Raw genomic sequence first — 9,836 nt, 5'->3', positions numbered from 1 at the left:
AGGTTCTCCTCTTCAAGGTGTGGGGTAAAATGTGATCACCAGCCCTGTGGGGACCTGACGTCAGATTCACTGGACTTGTTGTGACCTCAGGGTGGTGCCGATCATGAGCTTCTCATCCTGAAACGCTGCTCACACTCACCTGTCTGACCTCTTGCATCTTCCTGACTTGCTATGTTTTTTTAACTAACTTAAGAGAAGTTTTAAATACCTTATATCCCTGATAGCTCAGTTGGTAAAGAATCCACCTACAGTGCAGGAGACCCCAGTTTGATTCCTGGGTTGGGAAGATCCTCTGAAGAAGGGATAGGATATCCACTCCAGTATTCTTGGGTTTCCCTTGTGGCTCAGCTGGTAAAGGATCCACCTGCAATGCGGGAGACCTGGGTTTGATCCCTGGACTGGGAAGATCCCCTGGAGAAGGGAAAGGCTACCCACTCCAGTATTCTGGCCTGGAGAATTCCATGGATTGTATAGTCTATGGGGTCACAAAGAGTCAGACATGACTGAGTGGCTCTCACTTTCAGCAGTATTCCTAATATTATTCATATTTTACAGTAGGGTTAGGAACTCCATCTGTCTTCACTTACCTACTTTACCAACTATGAATAAGGTAAAAATCTCTCACTATTTAAAGTAAAAATCTAAGAATCTCAACGATAAGGCAGCATCCTCACCTCTCAGCTTGTCTTCTTATTACCTGTGACATGAACACTAGTGTCTTTGTTCTCTTTGGTGCTTTGTATGGATTACCACTTCTGTACTTTATTCGCCGTGTTGCCAGTTTGATCTCCATTCCACTCAACCCAACTGACTGTGCATCAGGCAGCCTGCCCCTCCTCCTCCAGCAAAACTGTAAAAGGTGCCCTAATTCTTGGCCTGCTCAAGAGCTGTCCTCACTCCATGGGGCCCTCCCTCCCAGCTGGGAGCCCTATTGTACCCACAGCTCTGCGATCCTCTCACGGTGACACCATGGCTTCAGAGCACGGAACTCTTATCCAGTTTCCTCACCAGACTGCAACCTGCCTGAGGACAAGCATTGTAGCCTGGTTTATCTGTAGATTCTTGGCAGCATCCTCAGTTTGATATATAGCAGTTATCTTCTGTATCCATTGAACACATCTCTAGTATTAAATGGTCCTGCCTTTGACTTGAGATTACATCTTCTTTTCCCTTTTGTCTCATGAGGAGCCTGCATGTTTTCCTGAGGGCTCACAACAGAGCAGTTACACCCCATTCGTCTTTGATTTGTATCTCACGTTTGGAGATTACCACCCAGATTCTCGGTTCATGAATGTTCAGTGACTATAAAAAATAAAGTGTCTTCATTTTCAGATGGGGTCAACTAAAAAATTGGGCTTCCCTGGTGGCTCAGACAGTAAAGAATCTGCCTTCCACTGCAAGAGACCCAGGTTCAATCCCTGGGTTAGGAAGATCTCTTGAAGAAGGGAATGGCTACCCACTCCAGTATTCTTGTCTGGAGAACCTCATGGACAGAGGAGCCTAGTGGGCTACAGTCCATGGGGCTGCAAAGTCAGACACGACTGAGTGACTAACACTCTCACTTAACTAGAAAATTAGTCTTCAACTTGAAACTTCGATTATGTACATAAAATCTACATACCCTCTTAATTAAGCACTTTAGTCAACTGAAGTTAAATTTAATAATTTATTAGTATCTTTAAATTGCAGCAGGAAAAAGTAATTGTGTTAATAATTAGAAAGTTGAGCATGGACTTTTTTTCAACAGAGTTGCCTTCATACTATTATATTTCACTTCATTTTAGTAAAGCAGTGTTCATGCGAATAGGAAATGATGTATTTGGTTGAGGCCTGACTTATGATGCAAAAAAAAATGTGGAGTTTTTGTAAAGACACTGAAATCATAGTTTTATTGACAGCTTCAGAATAAGATGAGGGAACACTCTAAAAACATTGAGCATTTCCTGTTTGAGCTTTCCTGTCAGCTTATTTGAAATATACATGACGTCACCAGAATTCAAGAGACCCAATGAAGGATATGGGAAGGTGTGTTTCCTGTTGTAGGTGCTCTGCACATCAGCTGTGTGTCTGTCCTCCACACCCTGCCTGGCCTGCCTGCTACTTGCCATCCCCAAATCCAAGTGGCCACATCTCCCAAGTGAGTGCAGGGACAAGGTTGACCTTCAGGAGCTCACGCTTCCTCTGGCTCTCAGCCTGAGTTCTCATGGTAAAGGGCCGGGGGGCTCCTGACTTCTATATTCTCATCGTCTCTGCTGGAATAGCACAGGGAAAGTGACAGGGGCTGGGGTACCCAGGACCTAGGATTCTATGTATAATACATCACAGAGTTTGGTCTTGCCCAATTTGCATGGTCCAACATGTAGTTCTGCATAACTCAGAGCTGAAGGGTACTTGAACTGTATGGTGAGCTGCAGGTCACCGTGTATATCACTTAGGATTCATATCCAGGTGAGTCATTTGGAGGACACAGCAAAAACACAGGAGTAAGGGGATGTAAAAATAGGCCCAAGGGGGACTTCCCTGATGACCTAATGGCTAAGAATCTGATCCCAATGCAGGGGGACTGGGTTCGATCCCTGATTAGGGAACTAGATTCCACATGCTGCAATTAAGACCCAGCACAGCCAAACAAATAAATATTTCACAAGAGAAAATAGACCCAAGGTGAACCTAAAGATCAACTAGCACTATGCCTTGGTAGAGCGGCAAATAGAGCTTTTGTCATGTGACAGGAGAATCACATGTCTGTAACTGGATCCATTCCTCTGAGCAGGAGGAGAAAGAAGGGCATCTGGAGGGCCGGTAAGAGTCCAGGGAAAAGCAGAGGGAGGCAAGGGCACCAGGGAAGCTGTGAGCATTTCCATCCTGACATGGGAAGCCTCCACTCTCTGCCCTGTTAGGAAGACAAGTTCTGGGCAAACATCTACCCTCCTCATTTCAGGATCTTCCTCAGGGAGACCACCGTACACCAACCATCTACACAAATCAGGACTCCGGCTGAATTTTTGCATGTTGAATCTGAAATGTAGAAACAGTCCTTTCACACTTCACTGACCATTTGAAAGATATTGATCAGAATGTCCCATTTAAAAAAAAAAAATGGAAGGGTTTTCAATTAGTTTTCCAATCACCGTATTATTAACATGACAGTGGTAGTTGCTCAGTGGCGTCCAACTCTTTGCGACCCCATGGACTGTAGCCCACCAGGCTCCTCTGTCCATGGAATTCTCCAGGCAAGAATGCTGGAGTGGATAGCCGTGCCCCTCTCCAGGGGATCTTCCCAACCTAGGGATTGAAACCCAGGTCTCCTGCATTACGAGCAGATTCTTTACTGTCTGAGCCACCAGGGAAGCCCATATGATTAACATGGTCTTCATGAAATCAGTCTCCTTTAGGCTGCAAAGATGTCAGTTTGATTACTTTAAAAACAATTAAGATGAGTTGCAATTTTTATCAGTCTTGGAGCCATATATGGATTGATGAATGTTCTTAAGTCATCATACTTTAAAATGCAACCAAACAGGTAATTATCATATACCATTAGATATAATTATACATGCTAATCTCCATAAAATCCTCCAAGTTAATATCACATATTAGCAGTTAATCATATAGTTTAAATGGGTCCATGATGCATTTTTATGAACTGTCTCATCTGCATCAGCAAAGAATTCACAGAGCAAGGGAGAAAGGGCGGTGTTGGATGCCCCAGGGAGAGGCTGGAATTTGAAATGTGCTCTCCTCCTACAAGAAAGCAGGGGTCCCAGGACCACCAGCTCAGAGGACTATCTCACAGCCCCCTTTCGGTGTTTCTTATCCTCTTCCTCCTCCTCCCCACCCCTGAACAGCCAACAGCAAAGACATGAGGAAGTGTTCCTCAGATGGTTTCCTTTCACTTAAGAGCCCTGGTCATGCACCAGTTACCAGCCCCATGACATAACCTTTTCTTGGTTCCTAAGAATCATAAATCAGTCCATCCGCTAGTTCCCTGGAAGGAGGCTCCTCTCTTTGCTTTAGCACTTCTTGTCTTGCATCTCCTCCATTGAACTGTGATGTCCTTAAATGTCTCTTCACTGCCTCTTTCTGTCCTTGTGCTTCCTGGTACTTCTCAGAATGCTTGCCTCTCAGTGGGTAGAGGTGGCCATCTCTGGCCAATGTGCTGGGAATGAAGTCACCTATAGCCTGCAGTCCAGAAGGGTGGCTTTGCTCTGGTCATGCATTTTCTTAGCCAGCCAGGCCACCCTGCTTTCAGGGACTTGTGGTCCAGGAGGTGGAGCCACAGGACGTGGGAGCTTCCATCAGACCTGTTTCTCAAGTCATGATACTATCCATCTGAGGTGGGCAAGAGAGAAGCCTGGACTGTCAAGCCTCTCCACTTTGGGGTTCAGCCCAGATTGTCAAGCCTCTCCATGTCAGGGTTCATTCCACAGCACAGAGTGATCTCTGCCATCAGGACACAGCATGCTGTCTCATGACTCTGGTCTTTTATCTACCAAACTGACACAGAACCACATTTCATGAAGAAGCAGCACTGTAAAGACTCATCCATGAGCCCGGTAGCTTTGTGCGCGAGTTCTTCATCTGGAATTCTTTGCCTTCCTTCTTTGTTGGCATCCTCAAGTACGGAGCGAATGCAAGCATCGGGGTAGACTGTCCTGAAAATCTGACAGTGAGAGGTGGCCTCCAGCAGCTCTGGACCTCTCCTGTCTTGCTCCTGCTGGTGAACCTCAGATAGTTTAGTGAATTATCTTCAGGGGACTCCCAGGGACACAGCAATCAGGAAAGTGTTGTAAAGATGAAATGATGGGTGTGACCACACAGGCCTGGGATGTGTGAGTGACATTAGCTACAGTGATTTGGCAGCGGGTGAAATGGGTGGATGTGAGACCCTGGGATGGCGGGGAGGTGGGATTGGATACAGCCCCTGGGACCCTTGGGGGGGGGTGTCCTGAGTAGGCGATGCTCCAAGGGGCTGCTCACATGACCCTGAGAACTTCTCCCATGTTTGGAGGTGTCATGTCTCTGAGTCCCTCTAGAGGGAAGGGCATCTGATGCAAAGAACTGACTCATTGGAAAAGACCCTGATGCTGGGAAAGACTGAAGGCAGGAGGAGAAGGGGATGACAGAGGATGAGATGGTTGGATGGCATCACTGACTCAATGGATATGAGTTTGAGCAAGCTCTGGGAGTTGGTGATGGACAGGGAGACCTGGCATGCTGCAGTCCATGGGGTTGCAAAGAGTCAGACACGACTGAGCGACTGAACTGAACTGAAGGGGAAGGCCACTGACAGCAAGGAACAGATTAATTATCTTGTCTGTAATTTGCCACAGGCGCTAGGAGAGTCTGACTAAAGAAATCTCTAAGTTTTCTTTAGGCAGTGAAAATAGAATGAGTTCATAAACAATCTTTTTTTTGATCCCCAGGTGATCTTCCAGCCTAGCTTGATTTAATCTGCCTGCTCGTCTCATTCAGGAGGCTGAGCAGGTAGAGCAGGCAGCTCCAGCTCTCTGTCTGCTTCTGAACTGTATGATGTCTGGCTCTGCACAGGGTGAGACTGCAGGCTCTCTGGGCGTGCTGAGAAAAATAGTAGGAAACTGCCTGCAGGGAAGAGGGGACTGAGCAAAGTGACACATGACCTCACGGAGGGCAGTTAACCAAGTGTCCCTGGCGAGGAAATGTTTGACTTTACTCAGAAACCAGATTTTAGTGTTTCAAGTTAATAAAGAGAGTGGGGCTAGGACTTGTAGCTAAAATAAAGTCCAAGTTTTTAATGAAAACTTTTTTTTTTTCTCCTGAAGCTAGAAGAGTGGTAAGGTGTGACAGTGACCTGACTAATCTCAGGTTAAGTAGATGAGTTAGAAGTCAGAGAGCATGTCAAAGAGGCGTGGCTGTGAAGAGAGACGGAAGTCAGAGATGTCATTTGAAATGAGCTTGTCTTTACAGAACAATTTAAAGCAGCCTATTTCTTAGATTGCAAAAGCTACTGAGGGACGTCCCTGGTGGTCTGGAGGCAAAAGATTCTGCCTGCCAATGCAGGGGACACAGTTTCAATCCCTGATCTGGGAAGATCCCACATGCCTTGGAGCAACTAAGCTTGTGCACCACAACTATTGCGTCTGTACTCTACTGAGCCACAACTGCTGAGCCCCTGTGCCGAAACTACTGAAGCCCGTGAGCCTTAGAGCTTGTGCTCCAGAACAAGAGAAGCCAACGCAATGAGAAGCCCACACACTGCAGTTAGAGAGTAGCCTTTGCTCGCTGCAATTAGAGAAAGCCCGTGTGCAGCAACAAAGACCCAGCATGCCAACATAAATAAAGAAACAAATATTTTTAAAAAGCCACTGAGCTCAGTGGTGACATTGTGTTTCCATCACTGATTTTCAGGAAGCAGAGACACGAGGGCAAAGCAGAACCAGGGTGGAAGCCAGCCTTTCTCTCTCTTCTGTTATGTGCCTGGGACTTGAACTTATCTAGACTCAGGTCTTTCTATTCTAGATGATTCTAGGGGGCTTTCATGTCTATTAATCTCACTCATTTATTGTTATTATTGGTGAAAGATAGAATGGGCTTCTTCTTCCATCTGGAATGCACACTAGCTGGAAACCCAGTTCTTAGGAATTGCTCTCTGTTATTGTACTCCAAAGATTCAAAAATAATGAGCTGTGATCATCTGTCTCTTGGAGTTCTCAGCCTTCACTTCAGACTCACCTCATTCAGCCCAGTTCTGCAGAAATCCCGTTTAGAGTATTCCTTATTTAGGAATGTCTCAGGGAGCACGAACCTGCCTTGCCCTCCCTGGAAATAGCTTTATGAGGGCCAAGGCTTTTTCAGAAGCTGAAATATTTATGACTTTCTTTTTTTTTTTTTTCTGAATATGCCTCATCTGTAAAATTAGTCACACATCTTAGTGTCTGTGCTGTTATTTCTAAGGAAGCCATGGTCACGCGGGGTCTGCTGTGCAGATACAGCCAAATGTGTTGTGATAGGCGTCCTGGGTTTTGTCACGTCCTGTTGCCAAGTTTTGACCAGAGAATTCTGATGGGATGAGAATTTGACCAGAGAACTCTGATGGGTGTACAGAGAAGCAGCAACATTTCCAAGGGACTTCAAGGATCTGGAGGTCTGTTAGAAATCTCATTCTACTAAAAATAGAGCTGGTTTCCTTTCATGGCCGTCCTGGCACTGGAGGTAGAGAGAACAGTAAGACTCAACCCTGTCCTGTGGATTCTCTGCCTGTGCTCTCATAAAGCAGAGTCATGTCCCTCTTCCCCAGGGGCCCCGAGATCCTTGGGGGGAAGCTCTGTCCAGGAGAGAAGTGACTGGAGGGTCCCCAGGAGTGAGGCCGTCAGGGTCAGACAGGCCCAGCCCTTTCTCTGCTGCTCTTCCCCCCACTGCTGTTGACTTCAGGAAGGTTCCATCACTTCCACGAGTCTCAGGGTCCTGTAAAATTAAGTGTGAGAATAAAAGAACTGATGGCATCCTCTTGCTGCCTACCTGCATCTTCCTTCCTCTGACTAAATCAAGCTCATCTTCCACCCTGCCGCCCCCGCTCTCCTGGGACAATGCTTACGGGGCACCCCCCCTCAGACCTTACCCTCCCCTACCCTGTTCTCTCAAGGATCCGTGGCTCCAAGGACTCTTCTCCCCTGAAATGCCAGCCTCAGCCACCAGCAGATCCTTCTCACGGCCAGGAACCACAACTTAGCGTTTTTCAAATAAAACCAAAGCCACCAACCCCCTCTCGCCCAGGCCCCACCCCCTTCCTCCACTCCCTTCTAAGAAAACCTCCTTGAAACTTTGTCCACACCCATTTCTTCCATTTGCTCACTCTCTCCTTTTGCCCCGGGGCCTGTGATTGTTCTGTGATTATATCTGGTCCTGTGATGTTTCGTTCCCTAAGTTCTCCTCACAGCATCTTCACCTGTTAGGTCTGTTCCAGGGCCTCTGCTCCTGGACACAGCCCCCGTTCTGGAATCTCGCTAGAGCATCCCACTCAGCGGCCCCGTCATCTTTCTCCAGTATTGGACCATCAATCTATTCTTTGTATGTATGAGTCCACTTCTTTCTTCTTTTAAAGCTACCACCTGTAAGTTACATTATCCTTTTAATCTTGGGTTTAATAACCCAAGGTTTTTTTTTTTTTAGGGTTTTTTTTCTTTTCCTTTGTGCCTAATAAAATCACTTTACAGCTGTTTAATTTGTCTCTGTTGGGAGATGAGGCAGAAGTCTGCACCCTTTCCCATCCTCTGGAGGCTCCTGTCACTCACCCCGAATCGGCTCTTCCCAAATTCACCGAGTTTCCATATTTGCCACATCAAATGGACATCTCTCCTTTTACCAGCTGCTAGAGCATAGCCGCTCCCTTCTCCTTGAAACACGTTCCTGTAGAGATCACTTGGCAACAACTGTCTGGTCATCACCACCCTAGTCACCGTGGCTACCCGTCCCGCTCACAAAACCCAGATACTCTTGTATGAGGCAGCATCCAGCCTGGAGCCCCTTGGATTTTAACATCCACGTCACTATAACAGAACCACCTTCTCCTCCGCTCCTGCCCGCAGTCCCCATCTCGGTCTGGTGGTGATTTTCAGCTGGAAAGCATTCTGATACCCTCGCTGGAGTGGAACCAGCAGCCACGCCCCACAGTCACTGGCCCCGAACTGAGCATCAGCACCAAATCTAAAAACCATATTCTTGGGAGATTACTGTTGTTTTTGGCATTGCTGTCAGAAACCAATGATAGCTTGGCATGTATTTTTAGCAAAACCTGCTTTTTTTTTTTTTACAAACTCCAATAAATAGTTTTATGTGCCCTAATAAACTGCTGTAGCGATGTATCAGGGATCAACATTACAACTTCTCCTGGAAAGTCAGGACAGCAGTCAGCCTGAGACAATGCCTGCCATTCACAGGGCTTCCCTTCGGACCTGGAGGATGTTACCGTTGGCAGCTGGTCATCAGGACACCATGCTGCTCACGTATAAGAAACATGAGCCCTGATTCCCCCAACCTAACAGCTGACCCTGTCCTACGTGGACAGTGTTCTCTGGGGAGAAGACTGGAAACCTAGAACATGAGTACTTTGGCTTTTTCTTTGTCACCTCACACATCTTTCCCAAAGTTGTCTTGCCACAAACGTAGCATCAACAAAAATAAGTCTGTTTTTGTTCTTCTAAAAAACAGACTGTTTCCTAAAATGTTCTCTTAGGTCCATGTTACCCTGTGGCTAAAGTAAATGTAGTGGACACTCTGTTTATAGACCCTGGTGCTTTAAATATGTCCCCCTACCCATTCTCCCTCATTCTGGATTTTATCTCATTTTGGAATTTTTAAAGCTTCTGACTTGTCTCATCACTTTGCCAACGATTGTCCAATTGTCCATACAGTCAAAGCTATGGGTTTTGTAGTAGTCATGTACCAATGTGAGAGTTGGTTCATAAAGAAGGCTGAGCTCTGAAGAAATGATCCTTCTGAACTATGGAACTGGAGAACTCTTGAGGGTCCCTCAGACTGCAAGGAGATCAAACCAGTCCATCTTAAAGGAAATCAGTCCTGAATATTCACTGGAGAAACTGGTGCTGAAGCTGAAGCTCCAGTACTTTGGACACCTGACGTGAAAAGCCTGCTGGAGGGCGTATGGGTGCCTTTCACTGCTCTTCTTCCCACACAGATGCCGGGGCACAGAGAATTCTCCTTCTCAAATGAGAGAGCGCTGTTGCTCTGCCTAGACGCGGGCCTCCAGGACCTGCTGGCAAGAGGTGCCAAGGCTGCCCTGTTCATTTCTGAAGGACCCCTGGATTAAAGTCAACCAGGAGCTGGACTTCTGAAAAAGC

The 9,836-nt window shown here is 46.6% G+C and overlaps 1 long non-coding RNA gene across 1 annotated transcript; it reads right to left on the bottom strand.

The window, feature by feature from the left end:
• Positions 1 to 1,860: 1,860 nt before the first annotated feature.
• LOC145532018 (uncharacterized) lies at positions 1,861 to 7,692 on the bottom strand. Its single transcript, XR_014072916.1, has 2 exons — positions 7,608 to 7,692; positions 1,861 to 7,443 (listed from the first exon to the last, which is right to left on the bottom strand). It is a non-coding gene; the product is annotated as an uncharacterized LOC145532018 (long non-coding RNA).
• Between the last annotated feature and the right edge of the window lie 2,144 nt (positions 7,693 to 9,836).

Source organism: Giraffa tippelskirchi, chromosome 13, assembly GCF_054371585.1.
Source record: "Giraffa tippelskirchi isolate mGirTip1 chromosome 13, T2T-mGirTip1v1.2.pri, whole genome shotgun sequence".
Taxonomy (NCBI): Eukaryota; Metazoa; Chordata; class Mammalia; order Artiodactyla; family Giraffidae; genus Giraffa; species Giraffa tippelskirchi.
The sequence above is the reverse complement of the archived record's forward strand: the minus strand, read 5'-3'. Positions and strand labels throughout refer to the sequence as shown.